This window comes from Scyliorhinus canicula, chromosome 4, assembly GCF_902713615.1.
Source record: "Scyliorhinus canicula chromosome 4, sScyCan1.1, whole genome shotgun sequence".
Lineage (NCBI taxonomy): Eukaryota > Metazoa > Chordata > Chondrichthyes > Carcharhiniformes > Scyliorhinidae > Scyliorhinus > Scyliorhinus canicula.
Window position 1 is genome coordinate 244,003,739 of NC_052149.1, and position 22,313 is coordinate 244,026,051.

At 47.8% G+C, this 22,313-nt stretch overlaps 1 protein-coding gene across 2 annotated transcripts in view; it reads left to right on the top strand.

Annotated features, from left to right (window-relative positions):
• arap3 (ArfGAP with RhoGAP domain, ankyrin repeat and PH domain 3) overlaps nucleotides 1-22,313 on the top strand; it is a 386,207-nt gene that overhangs the window by 82,031 nt on the left and 281,863 nt on the right. For both annotated transcript variants that reach the window (XM_038796362.1, XM_038796359.1), the window contains exon 2: nucleotides 7,604-8,635. The gene's annotated coding sequence lies outside the window, so the exon portion shown is untranslated. The remainder of the gene's footprint in view (nucleotides 1-7,603; nucleotides 8,636-22,313) is intronic.

Below are 22,313 nucleotides of genomic sequence, written 5' to 3' on the forward strand. Positions count from 1 at the left end.
TGGCTGATCTTTTGTGGACTCAGCTCCACTTTCCGGCCCGAACACCATAACCCTTAATCCCTTTATTCTTCATGTGGACATGGTGAGCTGATCCCCCTCTACACCTCTTACACCTCTCCTCTACCCCTGAAAAGAACTCATTCATTCCCATCCATGTCATATGGGCCCAATGCACCAGCTGTATCAAACTCATCCAGCACATGAAGGTGTAGCATTGACCCGGTGCATCATTTCATTCCACAACCCCACCATCCCAACTCCATATCCAACTCCTCCTCCACTTCTGATTTATCTCCTCAATCGGTGCTTTTCCTGTGTCCGCCAGTCATCCACAGATATCCTCAACTCTCCCATCCTCCAACTCATCTGGCAAAAGCATCCTGTCAAACAAGTCAGTCCGGCAGTCGAGGGAATGAGTACAACTCCATCCGCACAAAATCTCTCAACTGTAGAGATTTAAACTTTTCTCCCCCCCCCCCCCACAACCACCAGCCCCCCCCCCCCACCCCCGCCCCTCCCCGTGCTTCTCCCACGACTCCTCAAAGCTCGCAAACCTACCTTCTAAGAACAAATCTTTCACTCATCCCATCCCCCATGCGAAAGACCCTGCTCCCATGCCCATATGTCTGTTCTTGGCATGCTGCAATGTTCCAGTGAAGCTCAACGCAAACTGGAGGAACAACATCTCATCTTCCGGTTTGGCACGCAACAGCCTTCCGGCCTGAACATCGAATTATCGTAGAATTCGGCCCTTCGAGTCTGCACCGGCTCTTGGAAAAAGCACCCTACCCAAGGTCAACACCTCCACCCTATCCCCATAACCCAGTAACCCCACCCAATCGGAGACATGAATAGAGCAGGGACAGGAATGGTTATTGCAGGTGCCGGGGTTTAGATATTTCAGTAAGCTCAGGGAAGGTGGTAAAAGAAGGGGAGGGGTGGCATTGTTAGTCAAGGACCGTATTACGGTGGCTGAAAGGACGTTTGATGATGACTCGTCTACTGAGGTAGTATGGACTGAGGTTAGAAACAGGAAAGGAGAGGTCACCCTGTCAGAGATTTTCTATAGGCCTCCGAAAAGTTCCAGAGATGTAAAGGAAAGGATTGCAAAGATGATTCTGGATAGGAGCAAAAGTAACAGGGTGGTTGTTATGGGGGACTTTAACTTTCCAAATATTGACTGGAAACGCTATAATTCGAGTACTTTAGATGGGTCCATTTTTGTCCAATGTGTGCAGGAGGGTTTCCTGACACAGTATGTAGATAGGCCAACAAGAGGCGAGGCCGTATTGGATTTGGTACTGGGTAATGAACCAGGACAGGTGTTAGATTTGGAGAGAGGTGAGCACTTTGGTGATAGTGACCACAATTCGATTACGTTTACTTTAGTGATGGAAAGGGATAGGTATATACCGCAGGGCAAGAGTTATATCTGGGGGAAAGGCAATTATGATGCGATGAGGCAAGACTTAGGATGCATCGGCTGGGGAGGGAAACTGCAGTGGATGAGCACAATGGAAATGTGGAGCACGTTCAAGGAACATCTACTGCGTGTCCTTGATAAGTATGTACCTGTCAGGCAGGGAGGAAGTGGTCGAGCAAGGGAACCGTGGTTTACTAAAGTAGTTGAATCACTTGTCAAGAGGAAGAAGGAGGCTTATGTAAAGATGAGACGTAAAGGTTCAGTTAGGGCGCTCAAGAGTTACAAGTTAGCTAGGAAGGACCTCAAGAGAGAGCTAAGAAGAGCCAGGAGGAGACATGAGAAGTCTTTGGCAGGTAGAATCAAGGATAACCCTAAAGCTTTCTATAGATATGTCAGGACTAAAAGAATGAATAGGGTAAGAGTAGAGCCAGTCAAGGACAGTAGTGGGAAGTTGTGCGTGGAGTCTGAGGAGATAAGAGAGGTGCTAAATTAATATTTTTCGTCAATATTCACACAGGAAAAAGACAATGTTGTCGAGGAGAATACTGAGATACAGGTTACTAGACTAGAAGGGCTTAAGGTTCATAAGGAGGAGGTGTTAGCAATTCTGGAAAGTGTGAAAATAGATAAATCCCCTGGGCCGGATTAGGATTCTCTGGGAACTATGGAGGAGATTGCTGAGCCTTTCGCTTTGATCTTTAAGTCATCTTTGTCTCCAGAAATAGTGCCAGAAGACTGGAGGATAGCAAATGTTGTCCACTTGTTCAAGAAGTGGAGTAGAGACAACCCCGGTAACTATAGACCAGTGAGCCTTCCTTCTGTTGTGGGCAAAGTTTTGGAAAGGTTTATAAGAGATAGGATGTATAATCATCTGGAAAGGAATAATTTGATTAGAGATATGCAACACGGTTTTGTGAAGGGTAGGTCGTGCCTCATAAACTTTATTGAGTTCTTTGAGAAGGTGACCAAACAGGTGGATGAGGGTAAAGCAGTTGATGTGGTGTATATGGATTTCAGTAAAGTGTTTGATAAGGTTCCCCATGGTAGGCTATTGCAGAAAATACGGAGGCATGGGATTCAGGGTGATTTAGCAGTTTGGATCAGAAATTGGCTAGCTGGAAGAAGACAAAGGGTGGTGGTTGATGGCAAATATTCAGACTGGAGTCCAGTTACTAGTGGTGTACCACAAGGATCTGCTTTGGGGCCACTGCTGTTTGTCATTTTTATAAATGACCTGGTGGAGGGCGTAGAAGGATGGGTGAGTAAATTTACAGATGACACTAAAGTCAGTGGAGTTGTGGACAATGCGGAGGATGTTACAAGTTACAGAGGGACATAGATAAGCTGCAGAGCTGGGCTGAGCGGTGGCAAATGGAGTTTAATGTGGAAAAGTGTGAGGTGATTCATGTTGGAAGGAATAACAGGAAGACAGAGTACTGGGCTAATGGTAAGATTCTTGGTAGTGTGGATGAGCAGAGAGACCTTGGTGTCCATGTACATAGATCCCTGAAAGTTGCCACCCAGGTTGATAGGGTTGTTAAGAAGGCGTACGGTGTGTTAGCCTTTATTGGTAGAGGGATTGAGTTTCGGAGCCACGAGGTCATGTTGCAGCTGTACAAAACTCTTGTACGGCCGCATTTGGAGTATTGCGTGCAATTCTGGTCGCCGCATTATAGGAAGGATGTGGAAACATTGGAAAGGGTGCAGAGGAGATTTACCAGGATGTTGCCAGGTATGGAGGAAAGATCTTATGAGGGAAGGCTGAGGGACTTGAGGCTGTTTTTGTTAGAGAGAAGAAGGTTAAGAGGTGACTTAATTGAGGCATACAAGATGATCAGAGGATTAGATAGGGTGGACAGTGAGAGCCATTTTCCTCGGATGGTGATGTCCAGCACGAGGGGACATAGCTTTAAATTGAGGGAGATACATACAGGACAGATGTCAGAGGTAGGTTCTTTACTCAGAGAGTAGTAAGGGCGGGAATGCCCTACCTGCAACAGTAGTGGACTCGCCAACACTAAACGCATTCAAATGGTCATTGGATAGACATATGGATGATAAGGGAATAGTGTAGATGGACTTTAGAGTGGTTTCACAGGTCGGCGCAACAGTGAGGGCCGAAGGGCCTGTACTGCGCTGTATTGTTCTATGTTCTAACACTAAGGGCAATTTTGGACACTAAGGGCAATTTATCATGGCCAATCCACCTAACCTGCACATCTTTGGACTGTGGGAGGACCCAGAGCACCCGGAGGAAACCCACGCACACACAGGGAGGATATGCAGACTCCGCACAGATTGTGACCCAAGCCGGAATCGAATCTGGGACCCTGGAGCTGTGAAGCAATTGTGCTATCCACTATGCTACCGTGCTGCCCTGAATTCAGCAATTTTAGATGATCAGCTCTACCCCACTTCGACCCCTTTGTTTTCATTCCATTTCATTTTAACTGTCGTTTATCTTTCATTCCTCTTTTGTCTTTCTTTCCCCCCTCCCTATCTTATACCCCCCTTTCCTTACCTTTTCTCCCCTTTGCTTCCCCCTCCCCTCTACATCTGTCACAGTTTACCCTCTGATGTTAGATCCTCTGCTGTTTGGCCTTTCACACTTTATATTCTCTCTGGGCACTGCCATTATCACTCTTTCCCCTTGGTTTCTGTAGCTATGACTCATCTTTCATTCCCCCACCCTACAGTATGAATACTTCCCACTTTCTATGTCTTTTAGCTTTGACAAAGGGTCATCTGGACTCGAAACATTAGCTCTTTTCTGTCCCTATAGATGCTGCCAGACCTGTTGAGATTTTCCAGCATTTTCTCTTTTGTGTTCCATTACACTCCTGACTTGTGCCATGGAGAGGGTGGGTCCAGAGTCCGGAGGTGAGTCCTAGACTCTGACCTGCTCTGGTAGCCACAGTATTTTTATGGATCGTCCAGTTCAGTTTCTGATCAATGGTAACCTCCAGGATGTTGATAGTGGGGAATTCAGTGATAGTAATGCCATTGAATGTCAAGGGGTGATGGCCAGATTCTCTCTTCTTGGAGATGGTCATTGCCTGGCACTTGTGGGGCACGAATGTAACTTGCCACTTGTCAACCCAGCCTGGATATTGTCCAGGTCTTGCTGCATTTGGACATGGACTGCTTTTGTGTCTGAGGAGCCACAAATGGTTCTGAACATTGTTCAATCATCAGCGAACATCACCACATCGCACTTTGTGTTGCAAGGAAGGTGTATATATTCAGTGTTTTAGGCAGCCTTATGGTGCAATGGGTAGTCTATCGACCTCTGAGCCAGAAGCTCTGTCTTCAAGTCCAACACAAGGACTTGATGACGAAGGAAGGAGTTCATAACAGATTGTGAATCAACCTTTCCAACACACCAGTGGCTGGTAGTTAGTGTGAGAGAGACTCCCGGTCAGCCATCCGAATGTGGAGGGCCTCCCCTTAAACTCCAAGCCTCTGGTGACAGGCAGGTGACTTGTCCCAGGAAAATCCTCACTATGGGAACAGATGAAAGTCTGCCTTGTGCAACCATCAGACAGGAAGTGAAACAACAACAATTCACTGTTTAAATAAGACCTTAAGACAGAGGAACAAAGAAGACCATTTGGCCCATCGAATCATGACTTTTCTGACATGATAAAGATGGATCCTCAGTGAACGGGAGTCAAAGTATCAAAATTATCTCCCATTCCAGGATCTCAAACTGGGACATTTTTTTATTAGTGTCAATATTCTATTACTTCAGGATTTATAATTCAACATTTGGTGACCTCATTACCATCCCTTTATTCAGTTAATATTTTCCTCGACCCATTCCAACCTTCGTAGGCTGCACCTTGGCTCTGATCCTATTGTCTTCATTGAAGAAACTTACCCAAAGGGTAAGAGTTTTGGGCCCTTTGTGTCAGTGGGAACTTCCAGGCCTCGGTGGGATGGGCAAGCCACAAAGCGGCATAGACATCAGTGATACTGGACAATCTCGATGCCAATAGAGCCGCCTTCATACCATGTGGTGGACGGAATAGCTAATGCAGAGCTATCGCTATTGGGCTGAATTCTAACTTCCCGTAAATTGATGGGTTTGAACCAGCTGGACCGGATAAAGTCAGAAAATCTTTCAACTAACCCAAAACCATTTTTAATTCATCTTTTTATGGCTGGGATTGGAAATCGGGAGAGTTTGAATTATAATAGTGAGGCTTGTTCCTGCAGCTTTTAAATTTTAACGGGTGTTGATTCGGTTTCCCGAGTGTCTCAGTCGCTTCAACAAGATGGTGACTTGGTAGATTCAGGTGGCGATGTGATCACCCCCCCCCCCCCCCCCCCCCCCCCCGCCATATTCAGGGACTTGTTTGAGATGACTTTGCAACTCCTCCCAACCCAAACAATCAAACCTCCAACCTTCAACCAATAATTGGCAGCATCTCCACCAATTGACTTTCCCCATCCACCTGCCATCTCCAGTCATTTATCACCCCCATCTCCAGTCACTTACCCCCCCATCTCCAGTCACTTACCCCCCCCATCACCAGTCACTTACCCCCCATCTCCAGTCACTTACCCCCCCCCCCCATCACCAGTCACTTACCCCCCATCTCCAGTCACTTACCCCCCCCCCCATCACCAGTCACTTACCCCCCCATCTCCAGTCACTTACCCCCCCCCCCATCACCAGTCACTTACCTCCCCATCTCCAGTCACTTATCACCCCATCTCCAGTCACTTACCTCCCCATCTCCAGTCACTTACCCCCCCCCCCCCCCATCCCCAGTCACTTACCCCCCCATCTCCAGTCACTTACACCCCCCCCCCCCCCATATCTCCTGGTTTATCTCATTCAGCTAAATCGCTGGCTTTTAAAGCAGGCCAAGCAGGTCAGCATAGACATAGAACATTACAGCACAGAACAGGCCCTTCGGCCCTCGATGTTGTGCCGAGCAATGATCACCCTACTCAAACTCACGTATCCACCCTATACCCGTAACCCAACAACTCCCCCTTAACCTTACTTTTTAGGACACTACGGGCAATTTAGCATGGCCAATCCACCCTAACCTGCACATCTTTGGACTGTGGGAGGAAACCGGAGCACCCGGAGGAAACCCACGCAGACATGGGGAGGGCGTGCAGACTCCACACAGACAGTGACCCAGCCGGGAATCGAACCTGGGACCCTGGAGCTGTGAAGCATTTATGCTAACCACCATGCTACCGTGCTGCCGCGCAGTACGGTTAGATCCCCGTACCAGCCTCCCCGGACAGGCGCCGGAATGTGGCGACTAGGGGCTTTTCACAGTAACTTCATTGAAGTCTACTCGTGACAATAAGCGATTTTCATTTCTTTTTCATTTCATTTTTCCAGTCACTTACCCCCCCCGTCTCCAGTCACTTACCACCCCCCCATCTCCAGTCACTTACCACCCCCCATTTCCAGTCACTTACCACCCCCCCGTCTCCAGTCACTTACCCCCTCCCATCTCCAGTCGCTTACCACCTCCCCATCTCCAGTCACTTACCCCCTCCCATCTCCAGTCACTTACCCCCTCCCATCTCCAGTCACTTACCCCCCCATCTCCAGTCACTTACCCCCTCCCATCTCCAGTCACTTACCCCCTCCCATCTCCAGTCACTTACCACCCCCCCCGTCTCCAGTCACTTACCCCCCCCATCTCCAGTCGCTTACCCCCCCATCTCCAGTCACTTACCCCCCCATCTCCAGTCGCTTACCCCCCCATCTCCAGTCACTTACCCCCCCATCTCCAGTCACTTACCACCCCCCCATCTCCAGTCACTTACCACCCCCCCCCCATCTCCAGTCGTTTACCACCCCCCCATCTCCAGTCACTTACCCCCCCATCTCTAGTCACTTACCACCCTCCATCTCCAGTCACTTACCACCCCCCCGTCTCCAGTCACTTACCACCCCCCCATCTCCAGTCACTTACCCCCCCATCTCCAGTCACTTACCACCCCCCATCTCCAGTCACTTACCCCCTCCCATCTCCAGTCACTTCCCCCCCCCCCCATCTCCAGACACTTACCACCCCCTATTTCCAGTCACTTACCACCCCACGCCCCCCGCAACTCCCTGATGTTTAGAGAATGACTGAAAGTTTGCATGTTTGTAGTTGTGTTAGCCCGAATTACCACCTTATTGTATGATTTATTTTTCAGGTGGTGTTTGTTTTCACTGATGGGCTGTGTTCACTTTCTGTCAAATGAGAACTGGTGAAAGACGCTGAGTTACCATGGCATCTATCAGTGAAGAGGAGGGTGACATTGGAGATTGGCTGGCCAGCATCCACTTGGAAAAATACAGAGAAAATTTCACTCAGAATGGATTTTACACACATAAGGACTTTGTCCATTTTAACAATGAAGCTCTTCTTCAAATAGGCATCAAAGCCACTGGACATCGGAAACGCATCCTGAAACTTTCACAGCAGCGAAGGACCATGCCAGGCAATAAGCTTCTGAACACCATCTCTGACGAGCTTGATAGTGATGGTCAAATGTTGGAGAGGTCAAGAACTGCCGAAGATGCAAAAGGGAATGTAACTGTTGGTGAGTTTGAGGTTGTTGATCCAGGGGAAATGGTGATAAAGCCTATTCCCAAACCACGGACGTCTCTGAATAAACAGCCACCAACCACCAAGGCTCAAACAGAACTAGGACATGATCCTAATCAGATTCTGTCACCAGAAAGTTTTACTCCTGGTGAAATAGATAGAGATAAGACTGATTTGATAGAGAAGGAACATTCACCAATTGAGGAATGTACAGTTCAGTTTCAATCTGAGGAGCTGATTGCCAAGGCAGAGGAGAATATTCCACCTGTTCCACCTCGAAGCCATCGTGGGAAACCTCCTTCCCATTTCATTATGGCAAATGTTCAAAGCCATTTGGATTCTGACCAGTCTGGGACTCGATCTCTACCTTCTATCTCAAAGTCTGTTGACAATTTGCAGGAAATGCAGTTTCTTTCGAGTGTTTCTTCACACTCCCTCCCCCCAATGCCTTTCATGGATACATTTACAGGAGAAATGGTTTGTAATGAACTCTACACCGGAGTGGCAACTTCACCTGACAGGAATCGGAGTCAGTCCTTTTCAACTTCAACAAGGAGTTGTTAAGCAGGAGGCCAGTCCCAGAGCTGCCACACACCTTGACCAGACCTGATACAGCATCACTTCCACTGAAGAAAAGGTAAACACCAATCATTGCAGACTTTTAATCATCCACTTGTTATAGTCCCAGCTGATGTTATAACTGGATGGGAAGATTCCAGAAAGAAACCCTGGCTCAAAAGATAACTTCTATTTTTTTTATAAAATGTGAAGTAATGAGTGGTAAAGCGAAAAGTGCAGAGGATACTGGAAGTCTGCAGAGGGATTTGGATAGGTTAAGTGAATGGGCTCGGGTCTGGCAGATGGAATACAATGTTGACAAATGTGAGGTTATCCATTTTGGTAGGAATAACAGCAAAAGGGATTATTATTTAAACAACAAAATATTAAAGCATGCCGCTGTTCAGAGAGACTTGGGTGTGCTAGTGCATGAGTCACAGAAAGTTGGTTTACAGGTGCAACAGGTGATTAAGAAGGCAAATGGAATTTTGTCCTTCATTGCTAGAGGGATGGAGTTTAAGACTCGGAAGGTTATGCTGCAATTGTAGAAGGTGTTAGTGAGGCCATACCTGGAGTATTGTGTTCAGTTTTGGTCTCCTTACTTGAGAAAGGACGTACTGGCACTGGAGGGTGTGCAGAGGAGATTCACGAGGTTAATCCCAGAGCTGAAGGGGTTGGATTACGAGGAGAGGTTGAGTAGACTGGGACTGTACTCATTAGAATTTAGAAGGATGAGGGGGGATCTTATCGAAACATTTAAAATTATGAAGGGAATAGATAGGATAGATGCGGGTAGGTTGTTTCCACTGGCGGGTGAAAGCAGAACTAGGGGACATAGCCTCAAAATAAGGGGAAGTAGATTTAGGACTGAGTTTAGGAGAAACTTCTTCACCCAAAGGGTTGTGAATCTATGGAATTCCTTGCCCAGTGAAGCTGTTGAGGCTCCTTCATTATATGCTTTTAAGGTAAAGATAGATAGTTTTTTGAAGAAAAAAGGGATTAAGGGTTATGGTGTTCGGGCCGGAAAGTGGAGCTGAGTCCACAAAAGATCAGCCATGATCTAATTGAATGGCGGAGCAGGCTCGAGGGGCCAGATGGCCTACTCCTGCTCCTAGTTCTTATGAAATGAAAAAATGAAATGAAAATCGCTTATTGTCACGAGTAGGCTTCAATGAAGTTACTGTGAAAAGCCCCTAGTCGCCACATTCCGGCGCCTGTTCGGGGAGGCTCGTACGGGAATTGAACCGTGCTGCTGGCCTGCCTTGGTCTGCTTTAAAGCCAGTGATTTAGCCCAGTGTGCTGAACCAGCCCCTATGTTCTCATGTTCTTATGTAACAGCACCGCTAATTAGTTACAACAACAAGAAAAAACATTTAGGGAACGTGAAGAATTGGATTATGCTACAATACTCCTTTACCAAATCCTCCCTCTTGTTTAATGATTACACACAGGTTTTAAGTTAAACACGGATTACAAAGTACATCCTTAGAGCTGTGATGGTCTCATTCACAGAAAGTCCCTTTTAAGCACACAAGATAACTATAGTCAGACACACTCCTCTCTGAACCCAAGTGGATGTATGTGGATTTCTCCCCAAAATCCCCCAGATCATTCTTATACCCGAAGCCGCCTTATCTCACTGAGCTCCCACGTTCCATACCAGTGATTTCAAATTCCACTTTCAAAAGTCACACTTTCAAATCTTCTTTTAAATTACAGTAAGATGTTTTACAACAGCAGGTTAAAGTCCAACAGGTTTGTTTGGAATCACTAGTTTTCGGAGCACAGCTCCTTCCTCAGGTGACTCGCCTGATGAACGAGCTACGCATCAAAAGCTAGTGATTCCAAACAAACCTCCTGTTCTAAGAGTTCTTACTGTGCCCACCCCAGCCGGCATCTCCATATCTTTTAAATCAAGCTTTCTCTCCGTTGCTTCCATTAATGTTTTGCTTTCAGATTTTACACCTCTGCTTTCAGCTTTCATAGAATTTACAGTGCAGAAGGAGGCCATTCAGCCCATCGAGTCTGCATGGGCTCTTGGAAAGAGCACCCTACACAAGGTCAACACCTCCACCCTATCCCAGTAACCCCACCCAACACTACGGGCAATTTTGGGCACTAAGGGCAATTTAGCATGGCCAATCCACCTAACCCGCACATCTTTGGACTGTGGGAGGAAACCGGAGCACCCGGAGGAAACCCACGCACACACGGGGAGGATGTGCAGACTCCGCACAGACAGTGACCCAAGTCGGAATCGAACCTGGGACCCTGGAGCTGTGAAGCGATTGGGCTATCCACAATGCTACCACAATATGGGCACAGGAGTAGGCCATTCAGCCCCTCAAGCCTGTCCCACCATTTAATGAGATCATGGCTGACCTGTGACCTAACTCCATACACCTGCCTTTGGCACAGATCACTGAATATTTTTGCTAAACAAAAATCTGTGGGTGCAATTCTCCGCATTCACGACGGTGCGGAGAATAGCGGGGTCGTAAATTTTTACGGCCACGCTAGTCCGACGCCCTCCAGCTATTCTCCCCCCCCCCCCCCCCGCCCGACTCCCGATACGAATCGCTGCCCTGCCGCGTTTTTTTACGGCGAGCAGCGATTCTCAGCTGGCCGATGGGCCGAAGTCCAAGCCCTTTACGGCCGTTTTTACGAACGGCAAACACACCTGGTCTGGCCGTTCGTAAAAACGGCTGTAAAGTCCCGATCTTGGCAACCATGGCACCGATTGGCACGGCAGTACCACGGCCGTGCCTAGGGTGCCATGGGCCCGCGATCAGTGCCCACCGGGCCCGATGCCCGCGCACTCTTTGTCCTTCCGCTGCCCCGCTGTATCAATTCGCGGGGTGGCTGAGGGGCATCCCGGCCCGCGCATGCTCGGGTTTCGCGCAAATGCGCGATGACGTCATCCGTGCATGCGCGGGTTGGAGTCTTCCAATCTGCGCATGCGCGGCTGACATCATGTGACGCGTCAGCCGGCGCAAACTCTGGCAAGCGGGCTTAACGAAATTCGTTAAGCCCGCGATGCCGGAGTTCACGGCCGCAGCATACTAGCCCCGACCGGGGACCAGAATCGGTTCCCGGTCGGGGAGGGCGAGGCTGGCGTCAAACCCGCCCAGTTTTGACGCCAGCCTTACGATTTCTCCCTGTCTGGGAGAATCGCACCCTATCTGTCTCAGATTTAAAATTAACAACTGTTCCAGCTTCAACTGCTGTTAGTGAGAGCGAGTTCCAAACCTCTACCACCCTTTGAGTGAAGAAGTTCTTCCCAACATCTCTCCTGAACGGTCTGGCCCTATTTTTTACATTATGCCCCCGAGTTTTAGAATCTCCAACCAGTGGAAATAGTTTATCTTTATCTACCCTGCCTTTCCTTATTATACTTAGATGAGATCACCCCTTAACCTTCTAAATTCTAGCGAAAACAGGTATAATTTGAGTAATCTCACCTCATAACTCAACCCCTGCAGCCCAGGTATCATTTTTGTAAACCTATCTTACTCTCCATCCAAGGCCAGAATATCCTTCCTAAGGTCAGTGAAAATGGCAATGCAGGTGGCGAAGGTCGTCAAGAAGGCATACAGCATGCTTGCCTTCATCGGCTGGGGCATTGAGTTTAAAAATTGGCAAGTCATGTTGTAGCTTTATAGACCATTAGTTAGGCCGCTGTTATGGTTCAGGGTTTAGAGAATCCCAAAGTGTATCATGGAGTCCACCTGACCCACAACTTTTAATAGATTGTGGTATGTGGGCACATGGCCCACTCTCCTGGTATGGTGTAGCAGATCATAAGAACCTCATAACATCATAAGGGCCTCACGGTAGCATGGTGGTTAGCATCAATGCTTCACAGCTCCAGGGTCCCAGGTTCGATTCCCGGCTGGGTCACTGTCTGTGTTGAGTCTGCACGTCCTCCCCGTGTGTGCGTGGGTTTCCTCCAGGTGCTCCGGTTTCCTCCCACAGTCCAAAGATGTGCGGGTTAGGTGGATTGGCCAGGCTAAATTGCCCGTAGTGTAAGGTTAATGGGGGGATTGTTGGGTTACGGGTATACGGGTTACGTGGGTTTAAGTAGGGTGATCATTGCTCGGCACAACATCGAGGGCTGAAGGGCCTGTTCTGTGCTGTACTGTTCTAAAAAGAACTAGGAGCAGGAGTAGGCCATCTGGCCCCTCGAGCCTGCTCCGCCATTCAATTAGATCATGGCTGATCTTTTGTGGACTCAGCTCCACTTTCCGGCCCGAACACCATAACCCTTAATCCCTTTATTCTTCAAAAAACTATCTATCTTTACCTTAAAAACATGTAATGAAGGAGCCTCAACTGCTTCACTGGGCAAGGAATGCCATAGATTCACAACCCTTTGGGTGAAGAAGTTCCTCCTAAACTCAGTCCTAAATCTGCTTCCCCTTATTTTGAGGCTATGTCCCCTAGTTCTGCTTTCACCCGCCAGTGGAAACAACCTGCCCGCATCTATCCTATCTATTCCCTTCATAATTTTAATGTTTCTATAAGATCCCCCCCTCATCCTTCTAAACTCCAACGAGTACAGTCCCAGTCTACTCAACCTCTCCTCTTAATCCAACCCCTTCAGATCTGGGATTAACCTAGTGAATCTCCTCTGCACTACTTTACCCTTAATGCCATGCATCTTTATCTTATGCAGCAACCTTTTGTGTGGCACCTTGTCAAAGGCTTTCTGGAAATCCAGATATACCACATCCATTGGCTCCCCGCTTTCTACTGTACTGGTAATGTCCTCAAAAATTCCACTAAATTATTAGGCATGACCTGCCCTTGATGAACCGACCCAAATAACCTGTTCAGTTCCTCAGCCATTCCTCATCTCCCATTATTAAACCTCCCTTCTCATCCTCTAAAGGACCAATAATACCTTAGACACTCTTTTTGTTTTATATATTTGTAAAAACTTTTGCTGTCTGTTTTTATATTCTGAGCAAGTTTACTCTCAGACTCTATCTTACTCTCTTTATAGCTTTTTTAGTAGCTTTCTGTTGCCCCCTAAAGATTTCCCAGTCCTCCTCGTCTCCCAGCAATCTTTGCCACTTTATATTCTTTTTCCTTCAATTTGATACTCTCCCTTATTTCCTTAGATATCCACGGTCGATTTTCCCTCTTTCCACCGTCCTTCCTTTTTGTTGGTATAAACCTTTGCTGAGCAACTGTGAAAAATCGCTTGGAAGGTTCTCCACTGTTCCTCAACTGTTCCACCATAAAGTCTTTGCTCCCAGTCTATCTTAGCTTAGTTCTTCTCTCATCCCATTGTAATCTCCTTTGTTTAAACACAAAACACGAGTATTTGATTTAATTTCTCACCCTCCATCTGTATTTTAAATTCCACCATATTGTGATCGCTCCTTCCGAGAGGATCCATACTAGAGATCATGAATCAATCCTGTCTCATTACACAGGACAAGATCTAGGACCGCTTGTTCCCTCGTATGTTCCATTACATACTGTTCTAGGAAACTATCGCGGATACATTCTATAGACTCCTCCTCAAGGTTGCCTTGGACCGACCTGGTTAAACCAATCGACATGTAAATTAAAATCCCCCATGATAACTGCTGTACCATTTTCTACATGCATCAGTTATTTCTTTGTTTATTTGCCTGCCCCACCATACTTGTTACTATTTGGTGGCCGATAGACTACTCCTATCAGTGACTTTTTTGCCTTACTATTCCTGATTTCCACCAAATGGATTCAACCTTATCCTCCACAGCACCGATGTCATCCTTACTATTGCCCGATGTCATCCTTAAATAACAGAGCAACACCACCTCCCTTCCCATCCACTCTGTCCTTCCGAATAGTTTGATATCCTTGGATATTTAACTCCTAGTCTTGACCATCCTTTAACCATGTTTCAGTAATGGCCACTAATCATAGTCCATTTACGATGATTTTGCCACCAACTCATTTACTTTATTCCGAATATTACGAGCATTCAGGTAAAGTACACTTATGTTGGTTTTTAACCTCTGGTTTTGAATCTTAACATCTCCAGTTTTTATTCCTTTTAGTATTACTGGGCCTATTCACTGAGCTCCCCTCAGTCACTGCACCTTGTACTGTCGCCCTTTTAATTTTTGACGATGTCTTCTCTGCCTTGCACTTTTCCCCTTACTTCCTTTTGTTTCTGTCCCTGTTTTACTACCTTCCAACTTCCTGCATCGGTTCCCATCCCCCTGCAACATTAGTTTAAACCCTCCCCAACAACTCTAGAAAACACCCCCCTAGGACATCGGTTCCAGTCCTGCCCAAGTGCAGACCGTCCGTTTGTAACGGGTCCCACCTCCCCCCAGAACCGGTCCCAATGCCCCAGGAATTTGAATCCCTCCCTCTTGCACCCTCTCTCGAGCCACGCATTCATCCTATCTATCCTGACATTCCTACTCTGACTAGCTCGTGGCACTGGTAGCAATCCTGAGATTATTAACCTTTGAGTCCTACTTTTAGTTTAACTCCTAACTCCCTGAATTCCGCTTGTAGGACCTCATCCCGTTTTTTACCTATATCGTTGGTGCCTATGTGCACCACGACAACTGCCTGTTCACCTCCCCCCCCCCCCCCCCCCCCCAGAATGTCCTGCAGCCGCTCCGAGACATCCTTGAACCCTGGCACCAGGAAGGCAACATACCATCCTGGCGTCATCATTGCGTCCACAGAACCGCCCTATCTATTCCCCTTACGATCGAGTCCCCTATCACTATAGCCCTGCCATTTTTCTTCCTGACCTGCTGTGGCAGCAGAGCCAGCCACGGTGCCATGACCTGGCTGCTGCTGCCTTCCCTGGTGAGCCATCTCCCCCAACAGTATCCAAAGTGGTATATCTGCTTTGCAGGGGAGATGACCGCAGGGGACACCTGCACTGCCTTCCTACTCTTGCTCTGTCTTTTGGTCACCCATGTTGCTATGTCCCTCTGTAACTTTCACCTGTGGTGTGACCAACTCGCTAAATGTGCTATCCACGACCTCCTCAGCATCGCGTATGCTCCAAAGTGAATGAAAATCGTTTATTGTCACGAGTAGGCTTCAATGAAGTTACTGTGAAAAGCCCCTAGCGCCACATTCCGGTGCCTGTCCGGGGAGGCTGGTACGGGAATTGGAACTGTGCTGCTGGCCTGCTTGGTCCTGCTTTAAAAGCCAGCGATTTAGCCGAGTGAGCTAAACCAGCCCGTGAGTCCATCCGCAGCTCAGAGCCGTCAAGCGGTCTAACAGGAGCTGCAACTGAACACACTTCTGCACGAGAGGAGCCAGGGACAGTGGACATGTCCCTGAGCTCCCACATCGCACACGAGGAGCATGGCACGGGTCTGGGATCTCCTGCCATGTCTTAAACCCTTGGTAAACTTATACAACTACAATTTCAAAATAAAAATAAATAAATTAGACAATGAAAAGAGAAACGACTTACCAGTCACTTACCAGGTTAAAAGCACCTCCGAAAAAAGCACCTTCTCTCACTCTGCACTGAATTACCTCATTGCACCAAATTGCCAAGTTGCATTCCCACTCTAGATGTGCCTCACTCCGGATGTGTCTCCTTGAAAAGTGCAAGCTTACTGAGTGCGCTTATGCAGACCTCAGCTAATCGATGACTCAAAAAATACCTAAACTTCAAAGAGAAGAATACAATGTGCCCCTTGTGCCCCTAAACAGGCCTCAGGTGACTGACAAATAACTGCCTCTCAGCAATTAGGATGGGGACCAGTGGTTTTTAAAACAAATGTTTATTCTTTGAACTCAAGTTAACCTTTCTTAAACAAACAATGAACATCTTAGCAACCAGTAAATCAAATACACCCCCAAAGAATACAACACTAAATAACCTGTATGCTGTCCTTTCACCATCCAAAAGACTTAACAAACCTTCAAACAGGAGCACATTAGATTTATATTCAATACTGATACCTTTTTTTATCATTCTTAGTTCACCCAAATGATCCATAGATAGTCTTTGGATGGCAGAGATCAACAGCAGCTCAGACACACCCACGCTTTCTCAAACTGAAACTAAAAAGCAGAAGTAGAGCTCAGCTCCACCCACACTCTGACATCACTCCAGTAACATGAGCAGCTCCATTTCTCAGGTATATTTCATAACACCCATTTCTTAAAGGGTACTCTAACTGACACTGTCTCTTTACTCAACAGCATATGCTTCATCAGGTTCTTCTGTTCCATTAACTGCAGACTGCTTGGAAACTTCTCTTAATTTCTCTAGTTTCCTTACTAGCTGGAACTTTAGATTTCCGGGTATCTGTTTTCTTAACCATTACTCCACAGTAATGTCTTTTCTTCCACAACGCTGAGAGAGATGTTTCCCCTTTAGCCTTCTAAAACCAAGTTCTTCTGCCAGAGCTGTGAGAGAAGCCTTCTCTCTCACATACTTATCTCCAACTGCAATTAACTGAACTAAAACTTAAAGCATATCTATCTTCCAAGGCCTCATTTACGAAGCAACCACTGCTGGTTTATTTACTCCTCCCAGTGTAGCCCTCTCTAAACAACAGTAGAATCACAGGTGAATTGAAACCAATCCCCACGTGCAACACCTTGGTCAAGCATGAATCTAACCAGATGTTTTACCCTTCCAGGCTTAGAAACATTAAACTAAACCAACTTAAAACTATACCTTATTTCTAATCTTCACCAAAAAATCCCTTAAAACTACCTTTATTTTCCAAACATATCCTATGAATGCACAAACTCATTTGTGTACTATATTCTGTCTGTTATAAATTAAAATTCTCAACGTTGAAAAATGTTCATAAACTTTTCATGACAGCAGGAAATATCCAGCTCACACACTCCCAGCTCACACACTCCCAGCTCACACACTCCCAGCTCACACACTCCCAGCTCACACACTCCCAGCTCACACACTCCCAGCTCACACAGTCCCAGCTCACACACTCCCAGATGAAGATTGTCATAGTTTATGGAAACTAACATAAAACAAAATGTTCCACAGAAACATAGAAACATAGAAAACAGAAACAGCAACAGGCCATTCGGCCCTTTGAGTCTTCTACAACATTTATTATTATGATCTAACTCCGTAACCTGTTCCCACTTTGCCCCCCACATCCTTTCATCCTTTTAGTCTCAGGAACTATACTGAACTCCTTCTTGAAAACACACAACGTTTTGGCTTCAACTATTTCCGTGGTTGTGAGTTACACAGACTCACACTTTCTGGGTGAAGAGATTTCTCCTCATCTCAGACCTAAATGATCTACCCCGTATTCTCAGACTGTGGCCCCTGGCTCTGGACACCCTCACCATTGGGAACATCCTTCCTGCATCTACTCTGCCGAGTCCTGTTGGAATTTTATAGGTTTCTGTGGGACCCCCTCATTCTTCTAATCTTGGGTGAAATTCTCGGGGCTGCCGAAAATCCCCCCCCCCCCCCCCCCCGCCAATTCCCGGGTGGCGGAGAATTTCTGCAATGGCGGGGGCGGGATTTTCGGCGGCCCCGGCCACGTCGAGCGGCGAGCCCCCTGCGGCGATTCTCCAGCCCGCGATGGGCCGAAGTCCCGCCGCTGGGAGGCCTCTCCGCCGCCGAGGTTTGAACCACCTCTGGTGACGGCGGGATCGGCGGCGCGAGCGGGCCCCCGGGGTCCTGGGGGGGGCGCGGGGCGATCGGACCCGGGGGGTGCACCCACGGTGGCCAGGCCCGCGATCGGGGCCCACCGATTGGTGGACGGGCCATGGCGGAGGCAGAAGAGAATCCCCCAGCGCGCAGCTGCCGCTGACATCACCACCGGCGCATGCGCAGACCGGCAAAGGCCTTTCGGCCAGCCCGGCGCTGGGCGGCAGGCCTCAAAAGCCGCTGGTGCCGGTTTTGACGCCAGTCGGCGTGGTGCCAACCGCTCTGGCACAGGCCTAGCCCCCAAAGGTGCGGAGAATTCCCCACCTGTGCGAAGGCCCGACACCGGAGTGGTTGGCGCCACTCCGCTACGCCAGGACCCCCCACCCCGCCGGGTAGGGGAGAATGCCGCCCCTTGAGTGAATGTGATCTTAAAATATAAGTCCAAAGATGTGCAGGTGAGGTTGATTGGCCAGGCAAAATTGCCCTTAGTGTCCAAAAAGGTTAGGTGGGGTCACTAGGTTACGGGGATAGGGTGGAGCTGTGGGTTTAGGTAAGGTGCTCTTTCCAAGCACCGGTGCAGATGCGATGGGCCGAATAGCCTCCTTCTGCACTGTGAATTCTGTGATTCTATTATTCTATGATTCTAAACATAAGAATCCCTCGTCATATGACAGTCCTGCCCCATCCCAGGAATCAGCCTGTTAAACCTTCGCTGCTCTCCCTCCATAGCAAGAAAATCCTTACTCAGCAAAGGAGACCAAAACTGCTCACAATATTCCAGTGTGGCCTCACCAAGGCCCTGTACAATTGCAGCAACACATCCCTGCTTCTATACTCGAAACCTCTCGCAATGAAGGCCAACATACCATTAGCCTTCTTTACCGCCTGCTGCACCTGCATGCTTACCTTCAGCGAATGGTGCACAAGGACACCCAGGTCCCGCTGCACACTCCCCTCTCCCAATTTATGGGCATTAATAAAATCTGCCTTCCCATTTTTTCTTCCAAAGTGGATAATCTCACATTTCTCCAAATTATCCAAATCTGCCATAGAATCCATGGAATTCATGCAGTGCAGAAGGAGGCCATTTGACCCATTGAGTGTGCACTGCCCCTCTGAAAGAGCCCCCTACCTGGGCCCATTCCCCACCCCATAACTCCACCCAATCTGCACATATTTGGACACTGAGGGGCAATTGATTATGGGCAATCCATCTAACCTGAACTTTGTTGGACCCTTGGAGGAACCCCAAGCAGACTCCACACAGTCACTCAAGGCTGATATTGAACCTGGGCCCCTGGTGCTGTGAGGCAGCAATGCTAACCACTGTGCCACACACTCACTCATTTGCCCATGACTATTCTCATTCCACCACCCACCCCTATACGTTCCAATGGCAGAGATTTCGCAAATAGAGGTCAAAATGCTTTTAATAAGATTATTAAATATAAAGATTATTTTTTTAAAAGAATGCATGTTGCAACTGCCCAGAATTCTGCCTCATCATTGCGGTTTTATGAGACCCTATGAAAGTTTAAAATCTAGTTGAATAAACTTATTTACTCTGGGGAGGCATCACCACTCTCTCTCTCTCGCAGCAGCCACCAGGTGCACGATTGTTGAGAGCACACGTGAACCGCGCCGTCGGGAATTCAGCCCATCGGAGGCGGAGAATCGCGGGTGGGCCTATTTATGATTTGCAAACAGTGTTTCAACTACACGCGATGTGCTTGACATTGATGCCGTTTTCGTGGAGGCAGAGGTATCACCGTGTAGCCTGGTCATGTCCTGGCAGACTGCCCCAGTGGGAGCTGTGACCTTGAGTTAGGAATAGGAACCCAGGCGTGAGGTTTCTCCTCCCCAGGGTGTGCTGGATGGAATTGTAACAGTTTACATCTCCACATTCAGGAGTAAAGAGAGAGGAGAGCTGAAGGATGTAAAAATTGTTTGACATGCAGATATTGAAAGCTCCTGGGATGGATTCTCCGTTGGCTGACACAGAAATCGGGCCGTGCGATCAGGCGGAGAATAGCTCAAGACGCAAAATCGCGGCAGGCGTCGGTTTGACCCCTAATCATGATGCTCCGCCTCTTCAAAAACAGCGTCAATGCGAAGCACACCACGCACAGTTCAAACACCGTTGGCATATCATTAATGGGCCCTCCCTCGATTCTCCGACGCGAATGGGCCGAGTTTCTGATGGCGTGGTCCACATGTGCTGTCACAAATCGTGAGCCTGGTGGTGGCTGAGAGAGAGAGAGAGAGACTCTACCACCGCCATACTTTCCCAACGGTCGTGCCGCTGGCCAGGGGGCTTCTGCTAGGGTCGGGGGGAGTAGTGGGGGTGGCCAGGAAGTGGGCTGTGGGTCAGGGTGGACGGGCATGGAACACTATTACCCCAGCCAGCAAGCCAGCTGCACATGTCGCTGACAGCCAGCTGTAAACCTGGTGCCCTGGGTCATACAGGTGACACTACCTGGTTGCCCTCTGGCCCAGTTGACCCATCAGCTGTATGGATACACTGCAGTACAACCTGTTCCAAATAGTCGGCCCTGATCAGTGAGTGTGTTGGAGGGGGGAAGGGGGGGGGGGGGGGCGGTGCTGTACACACAGCTGCAGCTTGTCAGCCCTACGAGTGTCCATCACGGATCCGCCGATTCCTGCACCATTTTTCGACCAGTAACAGAATCGGGCCAGGTGAGGCGCTGATTTTCCTGACGTGAAAGTCCACAGATTCACTTCGACTCAGAAATAGAGAATCCGGCCTTGTGTGTCAGACTGATGTCTGTGACCCTTCACTCTGTCTGAAAAGCTGATACTTCCCCAATTAAATGGCTTATTTCATTGCACAGAATCAGTTTGATTTGTTTCAAGTTCCTTCCTTTTTTAAAGAAATTTAGAGTCCTCAATTAATTTTCTCCAATTAAGGGGCATTTACCGTTGCCAATCCACCTACCCTGCACATCTTTGGGTTGTGGGGGTGAAACCCACGCAGACACGGGGAGAATGTGAAAATCCCACACGGACAGAGACACAGAGCCGGGATCGAACCTGGGACCTCGGCGCCGTGAGGCAGCAGTGCTACTCACTGCGCCCGTTTAAAGGTCCTTCTGACTCTCGTGTATCGAGTGATCAGTGGCACAACCTTTGCACCAATTAAAATCAAGCAAATACTTCCAATAAATGACCAATTTTTGAGAATCATGGAACACACTTTCTGACTTACTGCACATTTTGCTAATGTTCCAAATTGAGGAGATACTTGATGTCATTTCGAGACGTAACTAATGTGGTTCCAGTTATAACAGGAAATAAAGATTCAACTTCTATTTTAATTTTCCCTGGATTGATGCAAAAACAAATGTTCTTCACGCAGCACAGAGGAACTGTGTCGGGGGAGCAGAAAATTCAGTTGCATCAATAAAGGTTATACATCAAACTAATTAGGTTCAGCAGGAGCATTAAACCTATCCATTTATCTGTCTCTGCTTTAAACATACCCACTGAGCCAGCCTGCACCGTTCTCTGGGTAAGAGAGTTCCAAAGGCACTCAATTCTCTGGGAGAAAAATAATCTTCTCACCTTAAATGGAAGACCCGTTATTTTCAAAATGTGTCTTTAGTTCTGGTCTCTCCCACAAGGGGGAATTCCTCTCAACATCCATCGTGTCAAATCCCTTCAGGATCTGATATCTTTCAATGCGATCACTCCTCATTCTTCTGAACACCAATGGATACAGGTCCTACCTGTCCACCTTTCTGAATAAGATAACCCCCAATCCCAGGTTCTAGTGAACTTCTCTGAACTGCTTCTAATATATTTATGTCCCTTCTTAAATGTGGCCTCTGACAGCGGCTGACAAAATGGCTGCTGTACGGAGAGCACACATATTTATGCTCCGCCTACTGGGCGGAGCCAGCAGGCAGGGATCTACCCCCATATCTGTAGCACAGGGGCCTTACCGTAAAACCCAAATATACAATATAATACATCAGTGGTGACTACCACATTCACCCCCTGTTAAAAATGAGTCCAGCTGTGGTGGAGAACTATATACATACAGATTGCTTTTAAAAATCATAGAGAATGTCACAATTCAGGCAGTCGGTGCCTTGATCTGTCGTCG